We start from the raw sequence: 23,472 nt of genomic DNA on the forward strand, positions 1-23,472 counted from the left end.
CCTGTGCAGCGTGCTCATGCCCAAGGCAGAACACGCACTTATCGTGCCGGTTCATACTCGGCCAATGTAGTTTTACACACGGCCCATCCCCTCCCTGACTTTCCCTGCTCAGTAGCACAAGATAAAGCAGGAAGCTAATCACTAAATAGCAAGCTCCCGCAGGCCGCACCCTGTTAGCGGGAGTACCGTTTTAAGCAAGCTAGCAAACTAGCAAGAAGCACAGGCTAGACAGTAAGCAACCCGGAGGCTAGCGAACGTGCGCGTGCAACGGTAACGTAAGCGGCAATAGCCCAGCCCGAAGGGAAGGCAACAATACCCACAACCTGTTAACCCGAGAGAACAGGCGTGAACAAGCCACTAGCTAAGCTAGCATAAGCACTGAGAGACAAGCGTGCGCTAACACAAGCCTGCACACAAGCCGGTGCAGCGAGTCTCTACCCTGAGTAACACGGGGAAGCGAGCGTGACCACAAGCTGAAAGCCAGCGGCCCGCGAAGCTAGTCAATCTCAGAAGAAACTCCTCAGAGGGAGTTACAATCTAGTAGATGCTATTTGCACGACGGCAAGCAACACTTAGCAGACAAGCAAGCTGGCTAAGATGGCGTAAGTACTGAGAGAAGCGGCTAACACACTCGTGGAGCGAGCTCACCTAGCTAGCGTATTCGCTCAGCTAATATCTCAGAGCGCCAGTAAAAGCTACACTACAAGCAGCATGTAGGTCCCAGCAACGCCTGTGCAGCGTGCTCAAGCCCTAGGCAGTTGCACACATTCATTTCATTGTGCCGGTCGTAACCGGCCAGCGTAGCTTCACAGCTAACACAGCACCTAGCTGTCCCCCCCTCTCTCTGTCTAACAGGAATTAACGGGGGTTATACCGTGTAAGCTAACAGTAGCCTGCAACGGTAAGATAGCTGGAGTGCTACACAACGCTAGATGCTGGCTGCATGGGAGCAAGCTAGCTATCTAGCTAACTGGAGAGCATGGCTTCTAGCTACTACTCTCGCTTAACGCGCCCTACACAGAGGTAGCTGGCGCCTAAAGTACTTAGCACACAGACACTAACTGCACGTGTGCACGCTAGCTATCTGCCACAATACTGGGTGCGTTACCCTGTCTGGGGACGCAGCCTGCTAATTAGCCTATTGTTCTGTGCTACACAGTACTGACGCTAATCGCACGTATGCAACTAGCTTTCACAATTTTTGAGCGCAGACCTTGGTCGGCTCTCAAGCTTAATATTGGCTACCCCAGCCGGGGAAACGTTAAGCACGCTACGCGGCGGTAGCCTCTTATACAGGTGTTAACTGTAAGAAAGACACTCTTAGCTTTAGATGACTTGATCCGACGCCGCTGGTGAAGAGAACAGGATCGGTGTCCCCGAAGCCTGCTTTACCTCGTCCACGCAAACCTCTCAAGGTGGGCAAGTGAGACGGAACGAGCCTTATTCTAATAGCTACTGAGAGCGCTAACTTTGAGCTAACAACGGAGCTATTAGACAACACGTCCTCCTGCTGGCTGGAAGGAGCGATGAGTGGCGTTCCCGGGGCTGACAGTGGAACCACGTCAGCCCCAGGGGGGCACCACGTCACCTACGGGTGGGTGGTCGGTTTTAATGAAAAGTAATTTTTCGGAGCAAAATGACAGTCTTCCATAGGGCTGCGTGCGCAGCGTACAAGGCACTAGACTGAGAGCTTGAGTTCGAAACGAAGTAAAACAGACAGAGCCCCAGCTCCCATGTATATACTGATGATGATGTGGTTTTAGTTAAAAAATTATTGTTTTAATTTTTACTTTGGCATGTGACTCCCCTCATGTATATCCCGAACCTGGCTCAAGGAAGTAACAAATGAGGGGTCATACACCAAAGTAAAAGTTAAAACAATAATGTATTAACTAAAACTAAGTGAAAATAACTAGACAACACTAAAAGCTATACTAGGAGGGAGAGACTGTATGCTCTGAAGGTCTTCTTAGGCCCACAGAGTAGCTACACCAGGCCCATGTAGTCTAGGGAAAATAAGGTTTGACCTTTAAACTAATTGCAACAGAATTTATTTTCACATTTTTATGTTTATATTGATGCCCTAAACACTATAGTAAAAATCCCAGAAAATCCCATTAGTGGAAGTATGTTAAAATGACTTTTTTCTTAAATGGCTGCCATTATTCAAATTTTGGCCATATATCTTGACTCCAACTAGACCTATGTAACAAAATTGTTATGGCATATATAATTACACTAAATCTATTGTCTATCTCTGTTATTTTAATGTATATACCTGGCAGTTTCTTTCTGCTTCCAACCCCACCCATGCTGGCTAGTAATGGAATTCCTCCTTCCCAGTGCCTCTTTAATTTCCTGTTTACGCCCCACCTCTTCCTCTTTAATCTGTTTCCTGTTGGGAGAGGTGGGTGATATTTTTGCTCAATAATATATCACATTCCATCCTATAATCTCTGATGTTTCATTTATATTTTTGTTAGTCTCACCTTTATGATGTATGGATGCGTCTGTTACATGGTAGATTTCAGTGTATCGATCCTTGTATAAGTGTATTTTGACGAGTGAAATCTGACGGCTGAATTTCCGCATTTTCCTTTGGTTTAATTTGTGCAGGATTGTGGTGGGGAGACGTGGAGTGGAGATTTATTTTGTTTATTTTTCTGTCTTGTCAGGTATGTTTAATGTGTTGTTTCACACATATTGATACGTTTTCACCATTGTTTAACGTCATGCCGTCAATCAATGAGTCAATGTGGTGACTCCTCTTTAATCTGTTTCCTGTTGGGAGAGGATTGTGGTTGGGAGACGTGGAGTGGAGATTTATTTTGTTTATTTTTCTGTCTTGTCAGTCAGCAATACACGGATGACAAAGATACTCCGGTTGTCTGGGTCCTTCCTTCAATCACAAACACAACGCAGAAGTTCACCGGTTACACCTAGACAAATTTGGTGTCTATTTCCACATTTTGGGGGGCAAGGAATCCACAGAAATGGTTGTTGAGTCTCTAAGTAGAACAGATCTTTATTTTGTCATGTATGTAGTCATGAGTAGTAATACAACATGGCATTTCTCACAATGTTAGCTACAACGTATTTGTTAGTCATACACATTTTGGGTGATACCGATTACCCTTGAGCATATTGAAGTGCTTGCCATTGAAAAAAAAAGTTTGTTGTTTCATATTTCCAATTAAAAATGTGTTACGGTAATGCATTTATTCCTTCACAGTGTCTCTAAAAATGTCTGGAAATACATTTAAAAAAAGTGCACATCTATCTATCATGGGAGCTAGGGCTCTGTTGTCTGTTTGTCTGTCTGTCCCACTGATGACATCATCAGTGATGTCATAAATCCACTCTCTCACACACACACACACACACACACACAGTGTCTCAGTCTCAGTGATGATGTAATCAGTGATGTCATAAATTGTGACATCATCAGTGATGTCAGAGGTATATATATCATCAGTCATGTCATAAGAGGTTGTGATGTCATCAGTGATGTCATAAAAGCAGTTGTGACATCATCAGTGATGTTATAAGAGTAAAATCAAGTCCCAGGGGCAGACACTGAAAGAAGTGGGAGTCTGGCTTCAGTCTTCAGCCATGGACAGCTGTATGTTGTCAGCTCCAGGACAGGTGATCCAGCATCCCTGAAGTATGCCATCAAGGAGCAGCCAGGGCGAGGCCGCGTAGCGACCGAGCTGTGTATGCGAGCTGCAGGGCCAGCTCGGCGAGCTGCAGGGCAGGCGTAGCGCGCAAGATGCCTAGTGGATTATAATTTCAAATTGAATGGTGAAATTAGATCCTAAAATGGGGGGGGGGGGGGTATTGTACACACTGATCTTTGAGTTTTGCTATGAGTTCAATCAATCAATCAATCAATCAATCAATCAGTTTAATACATGTCCCAGAAGGGCACTTTGGTTCACATCAGACAGTAGTGGAAATTACAACATCATTACTAATCTGATAGTAGTAATAAAGGCACACTTCAGAATTGAGATACATTATTACTAGTTTGAAAAAGAGTTGTACCATGTTCATGAGAATCACCCACCTGTGGCATTCTCAATCCTCCCATAGGACATGGATGAAAGGCCAGGGGTCTCTGATTTCCACATGTGGATATTGATGTGTCCAACTGCTGCTATGTCACAGCTATCAGAGGTACTGGTTTGGCTCTCTGGTGTAACTCCAGCTATAATGCCCATACCATGGAATGTGTTGTGGCAATCAATGGTTCTGATGTTACGGTCAACATTATCAGCAATGTAGCCTACTGAATGAAGTGGCTTTGAACATTGCCAGGGAGGTATGTTCCTTGAGAAACAGCTGCACTTGACTCAACATTTTCACCTCCTGATATGAGGAACATAATCCAAGGTTACTAAGTGTTTCCACCAAAAATCTAGATCCAAATTGGTGATGCATTTGTAAGTCCTGTCTATAATGGCGTGAAGAAAACTCTTGCCCTTGCTGCCCGCATGGCCTGTCCTATTGCAGCTATGTTTAACTCACAGTTCTTGCCAGCAAACAGTTCTTTGAGGAGAAGCTGAAGGGTTTCCATGTTTCCTTTGGCAGATGATATATCTTCACATGAGGGATATGCATCTCTGGGAATCTTGATATCTTTTATGTCAGTCTTTACCAGTCTGGCAGCAGTTTTCACAAGACACACCTTTTTTTAATCAACATCACTAATTGTCCTTCCTAGATGCATGCAAAAATGCACTCAAAATATTTGAGGTCTTCGGCTTGAATGTAACCACTTCTGGTTTGCCATTGATTTCTGTAATGATTATTTGATCACCACTTCAAAGTATTGTTCAATTTTCAGTTAGATCTCCAAGTGCAATTTGCTCATCATCATTCTGTTCTAAATAGCTGTCTGCTCTTTTTCTTTGGACAACCATGTTCTTCATCAAAGGTCTGAGGTATTTGTTTTTGGTACGTAAGTTCACACTGCATTTATGGTGATTGATGGCATCTGCAGCATGAAGATCTTGGGCAAATGAATCCTGAACGTCTTCTTCCTCTGTGGTGTTTTATGGCAGTTGGCATCCTTTATGTTGCATTACCGCTTCCTTCTGAATTTATCCATCCACTGTTTCCCTACATTCTGTAAAACCCAATCCCCTCTCCTCTTCTATTGGACTTTCCTGAAAGTCTTTTTCTTCTTCTTCTAATGGCTTTCTGGCAGACTGATTGATGCCTTGCGGTGGTCCTAACAGGAAACATAAGTGGGTGGGCGGCGGTGTGTGCCACGATTCTCATGTCATGATTGTCATGTATCAGTGATGTCATCAGTGATGTCACTTGAGCAATTGTGATGTCATCAGTGATGTCACTTGAGCAATTGTGATGTCATCAGTGATGTCACTGGAGCAATTTTTGATGTCATCAGTACTGTAATAAATCCTTCTGTGGTGTTTTATGGCAGTTGGCATCCTTTATGTTGCATTACCGCCTGGCTGAGGATTTATAAGTGGTGGGAGTATAAGTAGGGACAAGAGCACAAGTGGTGTATCATCTCCAGAGTAACTGGTGGGAGTATTAAGTAGGGGAAAGAGGACAAGTGGTGCATCATCTCCAGTCTCCACCCTATGAATCGAGCGCGCAATATCGGGAGGTAAGCTGTCAACGTCAAGTCTGTGCGTCAGCGAAGGTTTTTGCTTAATTGTGTTAGACCTTAGGTTTAAAGGTCCCAATTCGTGCAGCTGTAACCTCTTAAAAACGTGTGTCTCTGGTCCATAAAACATGATTCTGGATTAATTTGTCAAAAATATAGCAACCCCGTTTGTTGTGACGGAGTTCTCACTTCCTCATCTCGTCGCTTCCCAACAATGGTCTGTTTCTATAATATATTCAGAACTAACAGTTCCCATTGGCCACTGAGGGAGAGCCCGCCCCAGGCTCCCAGCGGCCAATCAGATTAGCGTCTGTGGACCAGCACGCTAGGTTGCAAGCTATCGCTAACTTAACGGTTGCTACGCTAAAGAGGACATCTCAAAATGCCTAGACTTACCGAATGCACCTCCGCAGTTGCTGGATCACGTACAGTTGGCGTCGCTCCAGCTAGAAGTGTTAATTTTGTGGCTATAGACAAAATGGTGCAGGTAGCTTGTGTGAGAGAGACCCGCGCAGTATGCTTGAGGACCATCGTGACGTCCCAATACCCCGTCTGGTGAACAGAGCGTTAGGGGGCGTGGCTTGAAGGAGACTGCAGGGGGAAGCTGGATAGGGACAAATCCAACTGTGGCAGTTCTGAGCTTGTGACCACTCATTACAGGGAGGGATGACAGCAGTATACTGTATATGCATTTACAAGTAAAAACAGCTTTTGCACGGAATGGGACCTTTAATATTTGGAAAACACACCAGAGTATAGTTTAATCATTTGTCCGAAGCTGCCATACTCCACGGCAAGGTGAAGTACCAATTATTACAGGCCTCACGTTATAACGGTAGCTAGCGTTACCCCGCTAGCCGGGCGCTTCTCGCTCATACTGAGCATTAGCGCCCAGCAAACGTCAACGCATTTCCCATCAAACAATCTGCCGCTTTCACGTCTAGGTATAAAAAGCAACCCTTACCTGAGCCAAACATGTGAAGTGAAGACGCTAGCCGATGCCCAACATCATCATCTTTTAAATACATTTCCTGGCCTCTTCCAAATTGTTGCATAAAATCAACTTTTCTGTCTTTGAAAAACCGAGCGGGGTAAGCGTTAGCCTAGCCTCAACGCGAGACTCAATGAAGAATGAAGGCCGAGTCTGGCGTCGAGGCTAGCGTTATTTGTAGCTAAAAACTATAGCTTACCCACCTGTTTATATGTAACCAGGTGGTAAAATAATATGTTAAATGAAATCCATGTAAAGAAAGTTCTCCAATTGCAACAATGATTATTTTGACCAGCTGTGATGCTTACTTTGGACAGCAGAGGGCGTTGATCCGTCATTGGGTCATTTCATAGCTGCTGCGTGAGCAAGGTATTCTGGGTAAAAATGCGAAAGTAAACAGACCATGCTACTTCTGATTGCTGAAGGTGTTACCTGTTTCACTGGTGAGAACATTAATCATCTAATGTTTTGATGTAATTTTGCACAAATACTGTTAGATACGGGTTTAATGTTGTATGATGTACCATGTGAAAGACGATATTTTGTGTAATTGTTTTGATAGAATTGCCGATGCTGGTCGATTGAAAAGCTCAACCTCACGTGCAGAGCAGAGCAGTTTACTAACTGTGCTGTCGGTATGAAACAATTTAATGATTATTTCTTTTGTTTGCCTAGGTATTTTGTATTTTCTATATAAACTGTTAAAGCAGAATGAATGTTATTTTGTTTTGTTTTCTGTAAACTGAAATGGCTGCTAAACTTTGTTACCACAAAGGTTTTGGAGAATGTATTACATGATGGCAAATGTGATGAATATGTTTCTATGTTCTTCTGTTTATAGAGGTGCCACTGCCGTATTGTGTTTATAGTGCGTAGTGCATATTGAACCAGTATCAGTACTGTGAGTCATCCTGCCACATACTGTGCCACACTGAACTATTTTGTTTATTTTATTAAATGTTTATAATTTAACTTTTGAAGTCAATACCTATTCCACTCCATAATTGAGGACAACTCGAGAAGAGAAAATAAAGTCCCCACAAATAGCATGTGAAGTTGTGCGTTTCCCTTTATTCCCGGCTCCACATATATTTGATTATCTTCATGAGACAACCACCGCCGTGAACAAAAATCAACTTGAGAAAAGCATGCTATGATGATACTCAGAATTTCAATGTATATCTTAATTGTGTCACCATAGAAGGTGGGTAAATTACTAGGCTACAAATCAAAAGGTTAGCGTTGGTTGAGGCTCCATTAAGGTTATATCCCTGACATTAAAAGTGAAATGACAATCAGATAATCAAGCACTCCTCTATAGGATGTCCAGCTGGGAACAGAAGAGAAAGAGGGCAGCAGCAGTCGCTTCAGCCCCTAAAACCCCATCCATGTCACCCAACAAGGTCACTGTGCTGAGCCCCTCTTAAGCCAGGTACGACTGCAAGACCCAGCAAGAAACAAAGCACTTCCAAGCTGACACAGACTTCAGCTCCTCCTCCCACCATCATCCAGCCCATAGCTCAGCAAGGTGACGCCTACAGGGTCTCCCTCCTCACCTGCTTTCAACCCCCCCCCCCGCTGCTGCCCAACCCGAAGATAGCCCCAAGTCTGGTGAAGTCCACCTCGCTCATCGTCCCTGCGCCTCTCATCACCCAGCTGCATCCCAGCACCCCTGCCAAGAAAGGGCTCCAGTCTGCCCAGTTATGCACCCCCACCAAGCTGCCCGCCCCGCCCAAAGCAACTGTCTCTCTGGCCTTCCACACCAACATCGACAGCGACATGCCAATCTGTGACGATTTCCTCTTGAATGTGTGTCGTGAAGCGGAGAAGTGTAAGAGGCACCACACCCCCTACCCCTTCCACTGGCAGCTGTGCCATAGGTCCACCAAAGAGTGGGTCGACTTCCCCCCTCGCTCCCAGCTCCTGCTGGAGAGGATCTACTGCGATGTCACCCAGACGACGATTTACATCAAGGATGGGTGAGTGAGGGCGGGATCAGAGGCAGATTTGTGATGTCAGCTAGTGCTACAACTTCTTAGCATTTCATTATTGATTGATCTATTGATTATTTAGATTAACTGATCAGTCTATTCACCTTATGTAGCCACGCCCATTTGACCCGGTTGTGTGGTCGTGTGATGACTTCCGGCTAAAAAAAGAAAAGGCCGGCTGCTCCGATATCTAACTCTGAATTAACCAAATAAAAGCAAACGGCAATGTCTAAGAATGCAACATGTAAGAGAAAACGTTAGGGTTGTGCTACAACCCGGGTTTTACGAGTGAGAACGAGAGCTCTCACTAGTGCCTAACACGCTGCGTACGCAGCCCTATGGAAGACTGTCATTTTGCTCCAAAATTACTTTTCATTAAAACCGACCACCCACCCGTAGGTGGCGTGGTGCCTCCCTGGGGCTGACGTGGATCCACGTGACTACGTCACGTCCTGTCAGTCCAGGGGACGTCACTCATTCTTCCAGCCAGCTGAGATCCGACGCACCCAACGACGCATCAACGCAGCAAGACGCAGCAAGGCTGGGTAGTGAGAGCTCTCGTTCTCACTCGTAAAACCCGGGTTGTATCACAACCCTAACGTTTTACTTCGTTTCGAACTCAAGCTCTCACTAGTGCCTTAATTCAACCGACCTTGCTGCCGGGAGCACCCCACAGGGCGACCCGAAAGGCATCGGTGAACCACGGCCGTATGGTAACGTTCATGCCTGACCGTCTGACATATTAGAGTGGCAACGATACTACTTCCCTGCCACCGACAGTACCGCGTGCGCGAACCGCGCACCCGACACGTCGAGACTGTAGTACCTAACAAACGCGTGATGAGAGGACCATGAGGCCGCGGCACACATGTCCTCCACCGAACACCGCGCAACAACGCAGAGGATGTCGCAACACCCCGCGTAGAATGCGCCTTGATACCCTCCGGGGGTATCTTACCCACGGCAGAGTATGCCAAAGCGATCGCCTCCACTATCCAGTGTGATAAGCGATCCTTGGAAAGGAGCCCACCCTGGGCCTTCTGCCCAAAGCAGACCAACAACTGGTTTGGAGTGTGCAATGAACGCGTCCTGGCCAAATAGGCCGAGAGCGCCCTTACTGGGCACAGCATGTGCAAGCGTCACTCCTCACCCGAACTGAACGGCGGGGGACAGAATGCTGATAAGTCTATGACCATAGACCTAAAGCTGACATTAATATTCTTAGATTGGTAAGCCGGGTTAGGTCGCAACGTAACCCTGCGCCCATCATTCCCAAAACAATACAGGCCTGCTGCACCGAGAGGGCAATCAGGTCACCAACTCTCTTTCCTGACGACAAGGCCAGCAGCAGCGCGGTCTTTAAAGACAGAACCTTTAAATCGGCGGAGTCCAAGGGCTCAAACGGATGACCCGTTAGCCCGTCCAGCACCGTACCCAGGTCCGATTTGGGAAAAAACGCACCGCGACGGCGGGCGCAGTTTACGCGCCCCCTTCATGAAGCGCGAGACCAAAGGGTACGCCCCCCCGGGGCTCCCTTCAATTCCCATGTGGCAAGCAGAAATCGCGGCTACGTACACCTTAAGCGACTGCGGGGATTGACCCGCGTCAAGCAGGCTCTGAAGGAAACAGAGAACTGGTCGCACACTGCAGTTCACTGGATCCACGCCCTTACTTGCTGCATAGTGCATACCACATTATCAGGCAAGCTCTGGGCTAGCAACTGGTCCCGTTCAGGAGCCAGACTGCTAGCTTCCACCTGCCTGGGGAGGGGTGGAACACCTCCCCCTCCGCCTGGGATAGGAGATCGGCCCGTACCGGCACCGCCCAGGGCGGATCTTGCGCCAGGGAGACCAGGTCCGCAAACCATGTCTGCCTGGGCCAAAACAGACTAAAACGAGCCGGAGGCGCTGTTCCCTCACCCTGTCCAACACCTGACGGATCAGGGGGGTCGGGGAAAACGCATAGAGCCCCTCCCTCGGCCACGCGTGCGCTTTTAGCGCGCCATGACCTAACGGGGGCTGTCCTCCTGGATCGGGAACCACAGTGATAATAATAATAATAAATAATAATGATTGGATTTATATAGCGCCTTTCCAAGTGCTCAAAGCGCTTCACAGAATCATTATTCGTTCACACCATTCGTACCGGTGGTTCGAAAGCGTGGCAGCCACACATCGGCCCCTCCAACCACCATCATTCATGACTACATTCATACCAATCATACGAGGCAAGGAGGGTTAAGTGTCTTGCCCAAGGACACAACGACAGCAGCTGGGAGGGAGCGGGGATCGAACCGCCAACCCTTGCGTCATTGGCCGACCCGCTCTACCTCCTGAGCTAAAGCCGCCCCAGTGGGCAGTGTGGGCAGTGTGTCGCGCGCCGCGATGCAAGAGATCGACGCAGGCGCGACCAATCCTGGCCCAAACCTGTTCCATCACCCGAGGGTGGAGGCACCACTCCGTATAACGGGGATTGCCTCGAGACAGCAGGCCGGTCGTAACTCCGCCGTCCCGGCAGATAGACCGCTGACACTGAAAGGAGATGGGGACACACCCACAGGTGAACCCCCGCTATGGTTCAGCGCCCCCGACCGCACACCGCCCTGTTTGTTCAGGTGGGCGATCGCTGCCATATTGTCCGAGCGAATCAGAACATGGTGCCCATGTGTGAGCCGCTGGAAGTGTCACCTCCGCAGGCTGGGGGGACTGCGGAGGCAACGTTCTCTTTCGAGTCTGGCCGCACGCGGACTTGTCCGGCAGTGCAGTCCCCAAGAGAGCTCCCAACCAACAATGGGCCCACGGCGCCATTGATGGTGGGCTTGTCCTGAAGCAGAGCCAGGCGAATCGCCTTCAGCTCTAGCACGTTTATGTGGCGAAGCTCCTGAGCCTCCCACCGGCCGTTCGCCGAAAAATGCCCGCAAATCGCACCCCCTCCCAAGAGGGAGGCGTCTGTGCGAATCACCATCCTGAGCGGGACAGGGCCCCACCGAGTACCTCTCGAGAGGTAATGGGGGTCCGCCCATATGGCCCGCGCCTGCCAGGCCTGACCTGTCAGAGGAACCCTGCGACGACGGTCCCCGGCCGAGTCCAGGCGAAGCCTGAGAAACCATATTTGGACCACGGGAGCATGTGTAGCCTCCCCAGCGGGAGCACATGCAGTGCTGAGGCCATCAGGCCCAACATCACTGCACTGATGCACTGACACCGAGGGCACAGACCTAACGTCCTTGGCTTGCTGTCCGCACCGTGCGAGCCTGTCGCTCTGGCGAAAGGCTCGCAGGAAGTCTAGCTCGAGCCCCAGGAAGGTCGCTGCCTGCGCTGGGACGAGGCAACTCTTCTGCCTGTTCACCAAAAACCCTAAGGTTTGCCGGTGATCGGTCACCACCTTGGTATGTTCCGTGGCACGGACCCTCGAGTCGGCCGCTAAGAGAACGTCATCGAGATATAGGAAGATGCGGATCCCCCTCGCGCGGAGGGGAGCCAAGGCTGTCTCCACGCACACCGTGAGGGTTCGCGGGCTCAAAGACATGCCGAATGGCAAGACACAGAACTCGTAAGCCTTCCCCAGGAAGGAGAACATCAGGTATTTCCTGTGTCTCCTGACCACGTGGACATGGAAGAACGCACCTTTCAGATCCCCGGAAGTAAGAAATCCCCCTGTCTCAACTCGTTGAACAGGCGGGGAAAGAGAACATTCGGAACGGGACTTCCTCAGCGTCTTGTTGAGACGCCGAAGGTCCAATTTTGGACGCAGAGCCGTCCTTCTTGGGCACGATAAAGTACCTGTGGTAGAAAACCCAAGCGCCCATCTGCCTTGGGAACCGAGCGAATCGCCCCTCTGGCGAGGAACGAATAACCTCCTTGTGTAGTATGTCCATGGCCTCCCCCTCCACGGCCGGATCGGGGGTCCCGTCGAACGTGGGTGTGGGCCTGGCAAACTGTAGAGCGTATCCCTTCTGGAGGGTGCGCCGTAATGGGGACGGGGAACATAGATGCTCCCAGGCATCGAGCCTGTTGGACAAGATGGTCTCTTGTGGCCAAAGGAGCGGAACCCGTCATGAGCATATTGCTGGGCACCGGGACCTTTTGATCCGGTACCCTGATGGGGGGGCGGGACGTGAGAGGCTACGCCCCCCCGCCGCATGGTCAGTTCCGTAGAAGCTGTGCATGCTGGGGGAGAACTTCTTACGCAAGCTACGCCTACTGACGCGCTGTTGTATCGAAGTCCCCCCCCCCCCGCCGTGCGACTTTCGCAGGCTGGGGGGACTGCGGCGGTAACGTTCTCTCTCGAGACCGGCCGCACGTGGACTTGTCCGACAGCGCGGCCCCCAGGCGAGCTCCCGACCAGCAATGGGCCCTCGGTGCCATTGATCGTGGGCTGTCCTAGGAGCCTCTAGCCGAGGGCAAGCCGTAGCCATGGACCAAGGCGAGCCTTGATGATGGGTATGAGACCCTGGGCGAGCTCCCGACCGAACTCGGGCCTTGGGCACCGAGGACGGTGGGTCTAAAGCTATAAGCCGCAGGCTGGAACTGAGCCCAGCCTTGGTGAGCCAACCGGAGGGCTTGACCTGAGCGCTGCCAACCGAGGCCAGGCCGTGGCCATGGACCAAGGTGCGCTGTGCCCCCTGCCAGGCTCCCTGCGCTTGCAGGGGGGGCTCCAACAAGGGAGTGCGACCCATGGAGAGCTCCCAACCACCCCGGGCCTCGGGCACCAAGGGCGGTGGGCTTGTCCTTAGAGCTACAAGCCAAAGGCTGGCACTGAGCCCAGACCTTGGCGAGCTGTAACCCCTGCTGGACGCGTAGCGCCAGCAAGGGGCGGTACTTCTATTGTAGCGGAGGTAGCTCGCGCCCAATGTACTTAGCACACAGATACTAACTGCACGGGTGCACGCCAGCTATCTGCAACAATACTGTCGTTCTGTGCTAAACAGTACTAATGCTATCTGCACGTATGCAAGCTAGCTTTCACACTCCTTTGAGAGCGGACCTTGGTCCGCTCTCAAGAGCTTAGCTGCGGCCCTGGGCATCGCCCCACGAACTGCTCCCTTGGAGGGCTCGCTCGTGAAGATAGCCCAGCAGCTGCAAGACCGAGGGTTCAAGGCGCCTGTGCAGCGTGCTCATGCCCAAGGCAGAACACGCACTTATCGTGCCGGTTCATACTCGGCCAATGTAGCGATACACACGGCCCATCCCCTCGCTGACTTTCCCTGCTAGTAGCAAGAGAAAGCCGGAAGCTAATCACTAATAGCAAGCTCCCGCGGGCCGCACCCTGGCGAGAACAGGCGTGAACAAGCCACTAGCTAAGCTAGCGTAAGCACTGAGAGACAAGCGTGCGCTAACACAAGCCTGCGCACAAGCCGGTGCAGCGAGTCTCTACCCTGAGTAACACGGGGAAGCAAGCGTGACCGCAGGCAGAGGCCAGCAGCCCGCGAAGCTAGTCAATCTCAGAAGAAACTCCTCAGAGGGAGTTACAATCTAGTAGATGCTATTTGCACGAGGCAAGCAACACTTAGCAGACAAGCAAGCTGGCTAAGATGGCATAAGAACTGAGAGAAGCGGTCAACACAACTTTTTAGCTAGCGAACTCGCTCAGCTAAATCTCAGAGTGCCCCCTTCGGGGCCAACGCCAGTAATATCTACACTACAAGCAGTATGTAGGTCCCAGCAACGGCCTTAGGCAGTGCACACATACATTTCATTGTGCCGGTCGTAACCGGCCAGCGTAGCCTCACAGCTAACACAGCACCTAGCTGTTCCCCCCTCTCTCTGCTAACAGGAATAACGGGGTTACCGTGTAAGCTATAGCCTGCGACGGTAAGAAGCTGGAGTGCTACACAACACTAGATACTGGCTGCACGGGAGCAAGCTAGCTATCTAGCTAACTGAAGAGCATGGCTTCGAGCTACTACTCTCGCTTAACGCGCGCCCTACACAGAGGTAGCTGGCGCCTAAAGTAGTTAGCACACAGACACTAACTGCACATGTGCACGCTAGCTATCTGACAACTGGGTGCGTTACCCCATCTGGGGATGCAGCCAGATAGCTGGAGTGCTACAAGCTAGTCCAAGCTAGCTGCACTGAGCAACTCGCTAACTATATATCTAACGTTACTCCTGGAGTAATGTGCACGCTCTGACAATATAGGCGGCGCCTAAACAAGCACACGGACGCTAACCACACGGGTGCACGCTAGCTTATCCGCAAGAACCAGGCTAGCTAGCCTATTGTTCTAGTGCTACACTGTAAGCTAACAGCACGTATGCAACCTAGCCTAACAGTTTTGAGCGCGGACTTAAGTCAGCCCTCAAACGCTGCCCCAGCCGGGGGAGCGAAGCAGAGCTACACGGCGGCAGCAATAACCCACTACACGGCGGTAGCGAGCACAACTACACGGCGGTAGCAATAAACAGTTAACTAAGGAAGATACTCTTAGCTTTTAGATGACTTGTTCCGACGCCGCCGGTGGAGAGAACAGGATCGGGTCCCCGAAGCCTGCTTTTACCCCGTTCCACGCAAACCTCTTAAGGTGGGCAAATAAGACGGAACGAGCCTAGTATCTAAAGCTATGTTAAGAGCGCTAACTCAGAGTTAACCGCGGAGCTTTAGAAAACACGTCTTCTCAGCGGCTGGAAGAAGCGATGAGTGACGTCCCCTGGACTGACAGGACGTGACGTAGTCACGTGGATCCACGTCAGCCCCAGGGAGGCACCACGCCACCTACGGGTGGGTGGTCGGTTTTAATGAAAAGTAATTTTGGAGCAAAATGACAGTCTTCCATAGGGCTGCGTACGCAGCGTGTTAGGCACTAGTGAGAGCTTGAGTTCGAAACAAAGTAAAACCATCTGAAGCTTTCTTTGTTGGAGTCCAGGTATGTTTTACAAGAAAGTGCTCGTCATTGTCGACGATAATGTTATCTGACCTGGCTAACAGTGGATATTCCTCTTGCTTGCTGTGTACCGAGCTCAAAGTAGTACGCTACGTTCTTTGTTTTACCCCCTGCACTGTCCGCTACAAAAACAACTCTTCTTCTGACGTTCTTTTGTATTTCGCGCCGTGACCAGCGGAAGTGTTAACACAACCCGGAAGAATTTGGCCCACCCCCGCTTATGAACATAAGCTGAATAAAAAACAACATAAAAAACAATGTCAAAAGGCCATCACAAGTTACCAGAGCACAGGCATAATTGGCCATGTCTGCGGGAAGCCAGATTAAGGGTATGTGTCCTGGTTGCTGCACTAATTCCTCCTCTGGTTGTTCAGGGCACCAGTTCATGGGGGAGGGGAACTGGGGGGAATAGTGTGATGTGATCCTCCCAAGTGCTATGTCCTGCCGGTGAAACTCCTCCCTGTCAGGTGAAAAGAAGCGGCTGGCGACTGCTTGTATTAGAGGAAGCATGTGCTAGTCTACAACTCTCCCCAGATCGGCAGATGAGGGGGAGCAACAGCAGCAGCAATCGGAAAAGAAAAAGAAAAAACTGTTTGTGTAGCTTGACCACTGACCAGAACAAAAACCTAGAAGTATTCATTTTCAAATTACTAGAAATGGCGTTCTCTTTCTAGCATCTAGCTGAATTGGCAGTGCCTCCTCCTCATCACTCATTTCTACCGTGCCTCGTTGGTTTACCCTCAAGGTCTCACCCAGATGCAGCTCGCATGCTACACGTGCTCGCCAGGCCTTGCCCACTTTGCGGGCTCACAGACACTGCCATGCACAGTTGAGCAATTGTGGGTCTCCGTGACGCTCCAACTTTTGCCAATTATATTAGTAGGATATTAAATGGAGGAAAGCATGTCAATTGTAGCATTTGTAAAGCATTATTACTTGATAAATTACCAAAAGTTCTAATCAATTATAAAACTTATAATAATTGTTTCAGCACTAACTTGAACTTGTCTTGTTATTGGATGATGATCTCGAGAATCGCACATCTGCAAAAAGTGTCAAGAAGGAATAAAAGAATGGATGCTGCTATCTCATTGATGCTCATGTTTCAATTTCATTTTAACGGCCCATGTGTCATGGAACACATTTAACAAGTGAAATGTAAAATAAGAAAAAATAAAACCAAAGTGATGTGTGGTGTTTGGATAATATAGGAAAACTAGGCTTCTCGCACGCTCGGAGCTCGGACGCTGCGCGACCTCACCCGCAGCTCAGCTGCTGCGTGGCCTTGCCTGCCCTATTGGCGTGCCCGCAATGTCTCCCTCTCTCCCTCAGTCTCTCTCTCCCTCTCCCTCAGTCTCTCCCTCCCTCCCTCAGTCTGTCGTGAGCCTCAGACTGATGACATCATCACTGATGACATCATCACTGATGATGTCATCAGTGACATCATCACTGAACTATAGCCTCAGCCTAATGCTACCTTCCAGACACCTGGGATGTGGGATGCACTGGAAGGCATTTAGAGCAGAACACGGAAATACTGCGTCAGAACTTCTGATACCCGACTTTCAAAGGAATGCACCGTTAGGGCAATTAATGACATCACTGATGACATAATCAGTGATGTCATTGTGACACTGACGAAGATCCAACTCGGGTCAAAACGGTTTGTCTATTAAATGTTGTCCATGGGAGCAGAAGAAACCTGTGTTGCGAGCCGTCTTTTCTCATCACTGATGACATCATCACTAGGACTTTGTGTGTGTGTGTGTGTGTGTGTGTGTGTGTGTGTGTGTGTGTGTGTGTGTGTGTGTGTGTGTGTGTGTGTGTGTGTGTGTGTGTGTCTGTCTGTCTGTCTGTCTGTCTGTCTGTCTGTCTGTCTCTTGTGTGTGTGTGAGTGAATTTATGACATTTATGATGATGTCATCAGTGGGACAGACAGACAGATAAGCAGACAGAGCCCTAGCTCGCTTTTATATAGAAAGAAAAATATAGATAGATAATTAATTTGGAAAATATTATTAAATACTCTGAATATACTACGTGTGTTGTATGGCAATTGAATGTCCAGCTCAGGATTTTTATTGTATTGATGATGATAAATGGGAGCTCTCCTTCAGACAAAAACAAGGAGAAAGTAACTGGACCGACTTGACCCATAATCACACAATGCTGCCGTGTGCTACCTTCCTTTTAGAAACGACTCCTACAACCTGACTTTTGAAACGATGGAGTTGGACAACCCCAACAAGTACGACAGGGTTAGACGACTGGCTAACACTGACAGCCCCATCAAGAACCCTTACTTCCCCAGCAAGTGGCAGATCTACTGGTGGAACAACCTCACCTATGAAGAGTACAAGGAGGTGAAGGCTTCTACTTCTCCCACTGTCTTCCTCTCCCACTGATCTATATTTCTACTCTCCACAGCCTCTTGCTCTAATGGCCATTCTCATTTTGAATTCCATTTGGATTCCACCGTTGAGTGCATTTTTCAGTAACTGGTTCCCATAAAAAAAAGTCTTTCTTGCACATTGATATTGATACAGTATATCTCTTCAAAGGACGTGTCCAAGTTGCTGCGGGAGAAGATGAAGGAAATGGAGCCAGAGTGTTCCTTCTACATTGGTTCACAGGAGTACCAGGTGGACTTCACCACTATGACCCAGATCAACGTCACCACAGGACACCAGAGAGAAATTTGCTGGAGGCCTGCCTACCGCTCCCTTGCTTCCATGGAGCCATATCTGAAGTATCGGGCCAATATTAAAAAGCGGACATCGGCCAGTGTTATCTACGTTGATATAATGGATACAATGCTTGACTAGTACACCTTCATTCTAAAATTGGTCAGTATTTCACAGTTGAATGTCTATGGTGTGTGTGTGTGTGTGTGTGGGTGGGGGATGGGGTCCTGGAGACACTGGGGCTGTCAATCTTCCTATATAATCCCATTCGAAATTCGAAGCTTTATTATTTGTACTGTTAAAATTATATCAAATGTACCGTTATAATAGGCTTATGCCAATGCCTACACTATCATCATGTAGCTTTCTTGCTAAGTAGGCTAATGATAAGCTTAATGGTACAAAGAAGTCCGCCACAGGCTACAGCTGATAGCAGGCAGTAGTTTTCAGAGAATGCAAAAGTGGCACTCCGGACCGGTGTGTAAGCTTTGCATGTGGAAGATTTCCACACACTTATGCAAATCTGTCCCACATTTTTGTGTTTGCACCGGTGTGAAACAGCTTTTAATTGTGTATAACTGTATCACAGCTGTTAAATGACAATAGTACGGCAACCATTTTAGGGCGTCCTCATCCGTCAGAGTATAGGCTATCGTTCCTCAGTCTAAGCGTTGTCAGTTGTCATGTCTCCTAGTAAACTATGTCGAGTGTGCTCTGAACTGATGAACTGATGATTGATGAGTGACGCCGTATTGTGCGATGACTGACGCGTGAGGAGTGAAACAGTAATGCAGGAAGAATGACAGCGTTTTCGTGTGAGGACTGAAGGTGTTTCAGAGCACACTCAACGTTTACTAGGAGACATGACAACTGACAACGCTTAGACTGAGGAACGATAGCCTATAGGCTACTCTGACGGACGAGGACGCCCTAAAATGGTTGCCTTACAATAGTCAAGATGTTGATAAGATTATAAAAGTGCAGTAAAATAATTTATATTCAAATCATCACAAATAATAATGTGATTTAAAAACTGATCACAATATCTAGCACATTATCAGGATTATCATTTCTGCCAAAAATAATTTGACCCTAGAAACACTTTTTTGCATGAAAATGGCTAAATAAAATGTTGAATATAGAAAATATTGGGTATTACTAGCTTTTTTTTTATTATAAAAAATATGGCAATATATCGGTTGAAGCCAAATCGAAACATGCATCACACCTGCTCTGACTTGTCTATGAGTTTCAGATGCATAGTTAGTTGGTGAGATGTTGCCTTTGGAATGGTGTCATATTGCCTTGTTGCCAAGTTAATAGGGCATTCTAATCTTGCCTCTGTCTATGATTGGTTGCATAAATTCAATTAAGATGGTCTCACTTCCCCGGTTCCTCTATTTGTGTCAGAACCTCCCCATTTTTCTCACAGTGGCTTTTTTTTTTACAAAACTGGACTCCATAATTATGTCTTACATCTGGAACTATAAGAATCATAGAATTTCAAAAATTGATTTGCAAAAACCCAAGTCTGAAGGAGGCCTGGCCTTACCAGTGTTTAGGCACTATTACTGGGCTGCTAATGTTAGAGCTCTAATGTTTTTGCTTCAAGGAACGCCTGGTAATCTGACTTCCGGGGCGCTCCTGTGGTTAAAAATGGAGGCCAGCTCTGTTGGCAACTCTTCACTGCCAGCTATATTGTTTGCTAAGTTAGAGAACCCTGGGACCTTATTCAAGCTTTGTTGTGAAAAACTCTGTTAGAATCCTAAACCAAATTAGGAATGTTTTGAATCTACCAGACGTTTCTGTTCACATGCCAATCTGTTTCAGTCACTCTTTTCTGCCCCCATGGTCAGACAGAAACTACCATGCCTGGAGTGAGAGGGGTCTAGTTTCCATCAAAGACTTATACATAGACGGCCATTTTGCATCCTTTGATCTACTGAAGAGGAAGTTTGAACTACCTGGCACGAACTGGCTCAGATTTCTGCAACTTAGAAATTATGTTAGATCCAGCATTCGCACCTTTGAAGTGCTCCCAAATGAACATGTTTTCTTTGATGTATTGCTGAGCCCTCCTCACTCCAAACGTCTAATTTCTAGATTTGTATGCCTGTTTGATAATTGCACTACAGCCTCGACTGAGAGGATTAGAGAAGCGTGGCAGGGCGAACTTGGCATTGAGCTGTCTGACATTATATGGGATAGGAGTCTGTCTATGATACAACTCTGCTCAGTTAATAGTAGACACCAACTGATCCAATTTAAAGTCACTCACCGTCTCCACTATTCTAACCATAAGTTGCACAGGATTTATCCATCTGTCTCACCACTGTGTAACAGGTGTCATGTATCCGAGGGCACTTTGTCTCATGCTTTCTGGTTTTGTCCTTTACTGACTGGATTCTGGACCAAGGTATTTAACTGGTATTCCAAGGCCTACAGGATAGCCCTTCAGCCGGAGGCAGAGCTCGCCATCCTCGGCTGCTCAGAGTCCTCTTTGGACTTCCCCACAGCTGTGCAACAAGCTCTGGCACAGGGGACAATTGTTGCCAAGAAACTAATTTTGCAGGAATGGAAGTCCCCCTCTCCACCCTCCTTTCAGCGGTGGCTGGCGGATATGATTACTGTTATACGGATGGAGAGACTCAGGTTCCTGAGGACCAACTCACTTGGAAATTTTGTTGTTGTTTGGGACCCGTTTCTGGCCTACCTCGATGTGATCAGGGACGGCGGGTAATTCGCCTGACTGACCTCCCTTGGATCCCCCTATGCAGGATCCTATTCACAATATTCATTTATTTTTATTTTTTATATTTTTACAACCACAATCACCATGTTGTAGCATTGGAGTGTGTGTGTACGCGTGTGTTTTTGTTGTGTTTTTTTTTTTTTTCTGTTGGAGTTTGTTCGTTCTGGTATAAAGGAACAGAAAAGGAAAAAATTTAAGAGAAGAGAAATTTGGACCAAATAATCATGCAGCGCATCATGTCTCTGGAGATTGACCTTATTTTTCTTCTCCCTTATTTTTGTTTATTCTTTCACCTTCTGTCACTGTCCAGATCAATGTTGTGTCTGAGCTGCCATGCTCTTGTTTTTGTTTGTTAAAATCAGAAAAAAAAATAAAAAAATAAAAATAAAAATAGGGCATTTTAACCCTTTCTTTGGTCTTTCCCTTCCTCTTCCTCTAACCCCCCACACTCAGGACAGGAATCCAGAGTGCCCCCCCCCCAGCCCCTTGGGGAGCCTCCTGTGGCCAATTTCAGTGTGGACCCTCTGGAGAAGTTCAGCTGCTGGTACCCCCCGGTGTGGAGCCTGAACTCAGAGGGGGGGTACAGCCTGGTGGACGTCCCAGTACGCACGCAGGCCTACCTGAAGATCCACAACCTGTTCCACGAGAGCCTGCTCGAGCCCAAGGTGGAGATTGTCAGCATACAGCAAGTCCAGAACCTCCTCCACTGGGACAAGTTCCAAAGGTTCGGCTGCTGTTTGTCTTTTCTTGTGTGTGTTAACATGGATTAGGCCAGTGACCTAAGTAAGTAGGGTTCAACTAATAGTTTTTAATGTCTGATACCAACTCTTATGCCAATATTCAGCATCTTAAAATGTGACCATTTTCATACCAATAAATTACAAGTATTCTGTGTTTCTTTAACAATTTTAGTTTTGGAAGGTGGAAAATCCTCTGAAATAGCATTTAACCCATAGGACGCTTCAATTGAAACCAATGAATTGAAACCCACAGTACACTCAAGTCATTACTACCACCACTGCACCTATCACTACTAATAGTAGTATATTCAGACATGTTTGCGTAGGCATGTTACTTGCAATATTATGAAAACACTTGAACTTGAAGCTTTCCATTGAAGGTACAAGTCCCACATGCTGAAGCGCCGCACCAAGATGAAGGGGCCTCTGGAGAGGCATCTGTTCCACGGCACGAGGGCCGACGCTGTGGACGACATCTGCCACAACAACTTCGACCCACGGATGCCCGGGGTCAACGGCAGGTCCTACGGTTATGGCTCCTACTTCGCTTGCACCGCCTCCTACTCCAACACCTACTCAGCAAAGGTGGGGGACGACGAGGTTCGCCAAATGTTCCTGGCCAAGGTGCTGGTGGGGAAGGTGTGCGTGGGAAGAGCTGAGTACCGCCGCCCCCCGCCCCTCACCAAGACAAAGAAGTACTGTCTCTATGACACCTGTGTTAACACGTTCACTGCCTTGGACGAGTTAACTCGTCAAAAAAACAACAACGGTTGACTGCCGTCGACGAGTTAACTCGTCAAAAAAGATTTTTTTTTTTTTTGACGGTGGGACGTCGATCAAAGCCCCCTACATCTCCTATAAAAATATGGGAGGCACCGAACGTGTACAACCCATTCCACCGACCCACTAAGTGGCGACAGTGCTCTCCAGACTAGAGAAAGCCGAGCAAAAACAGCAGGAAAAAGCGTGAGGAAACCATTCTCATGAGAATGGTTTGGCGAAAACGCTTTCGCGCTGGGAGCTGGCGCACAACGGTGGGGGATTCCAAAAATAGACTCTGGGTGCAACACACTTTGAAACACGCAGCAGAAAGCCCAGAATCGCACGCAGCTTCATCCCAGCTCACAACCGAAACCCCAGAAACGAGCGAGCCCGATCCAGACTCGCCCGACGAGCGGCCGCCAGGCAGCACAGACAGGCAGCAGAGACTCGCCTGTGACACACGCTGCAGAGCCACCAGAGACACACCCACGGAGGGAGGAGTTTGAAGGAGAGGGGGGTGGGGGTGCTGTTATATTGGAGGAAATTAATGTTCAGAACTATTGTTTAGATGTCTGATGTCTCACTGATGCCAAAAATAAATGGTTAAAGTGACTGTTCTGCCTGTTCTATCGAATTTCACAAAAACGCATTTATCTCAGCTTTCCTTCTCAGACGCTGAAACCATGCTGTATATAACTGCTAATGCCTACATAACAGAACATGATAAAAACTAACTCTTTTAGACAGAGAAAGCACACATTCTATTAGTTCTTTTGAGATATTTTGTGTTCACAAAGTCCTAGCAGAAAATAATCCTCGGCTCTTGAAAGATGAGCCAGAATCCTCAAAAAAACCCTTGGCAGAAGCTACCTACTGTATTGGATAAACTGTTGGCAGTGAATGTGTTAACAGCTTGGACAATCCCTCATGTTTGTAGTTTTTGATAGCTGTCAGTGCTACCCGTACTACCTCATCAAGTACAGAGAGATGCCCAAAGTGATTGATCTGGGGCAAAAAAGAGGATGTTAG

The 23,472-nt window shown here is 48.1% G+C and overlaps 1 pseudogene across 1 annotated transcript; it reads left to right on the forward strand.

The window, feature by feature from the left end:
- Positions 1 to 7,951: 7,951 nt before the first annotated feature.
- LOC310799970 (protein mono-ADP-ribosyltransferase TIPARP-like) lies at positions 7,952 to 23,472 on the forward strand (annotated as a pseudogene). Its single transcript has 7 exons — positions 7,952 to 8,032; positions 8,142 to 8,608; positions 17,700 to 17,868; positions 18,067 to 18,289; positions 21,395 to 21,665; positions 22,062 to 22,406; positions 23,356 to 23,472. The product of its transcript is annotated as a protein mono-ADP-ribosyltransferase TIPARP-like (transcript).

Source organism: Poromitra crassiceps (genome assembly GCF_964638095.1).
Source record: "Poromitra crassiceps genome assembly, chromosome: 2".
Taxonomy (NCBI): domain Eukaryota; kingdom Metazoa; phylum Chordata; class Actinopteri; order Beryciformes; family Melamphaidae; genus Poromitra; species Poromitra crassiceps.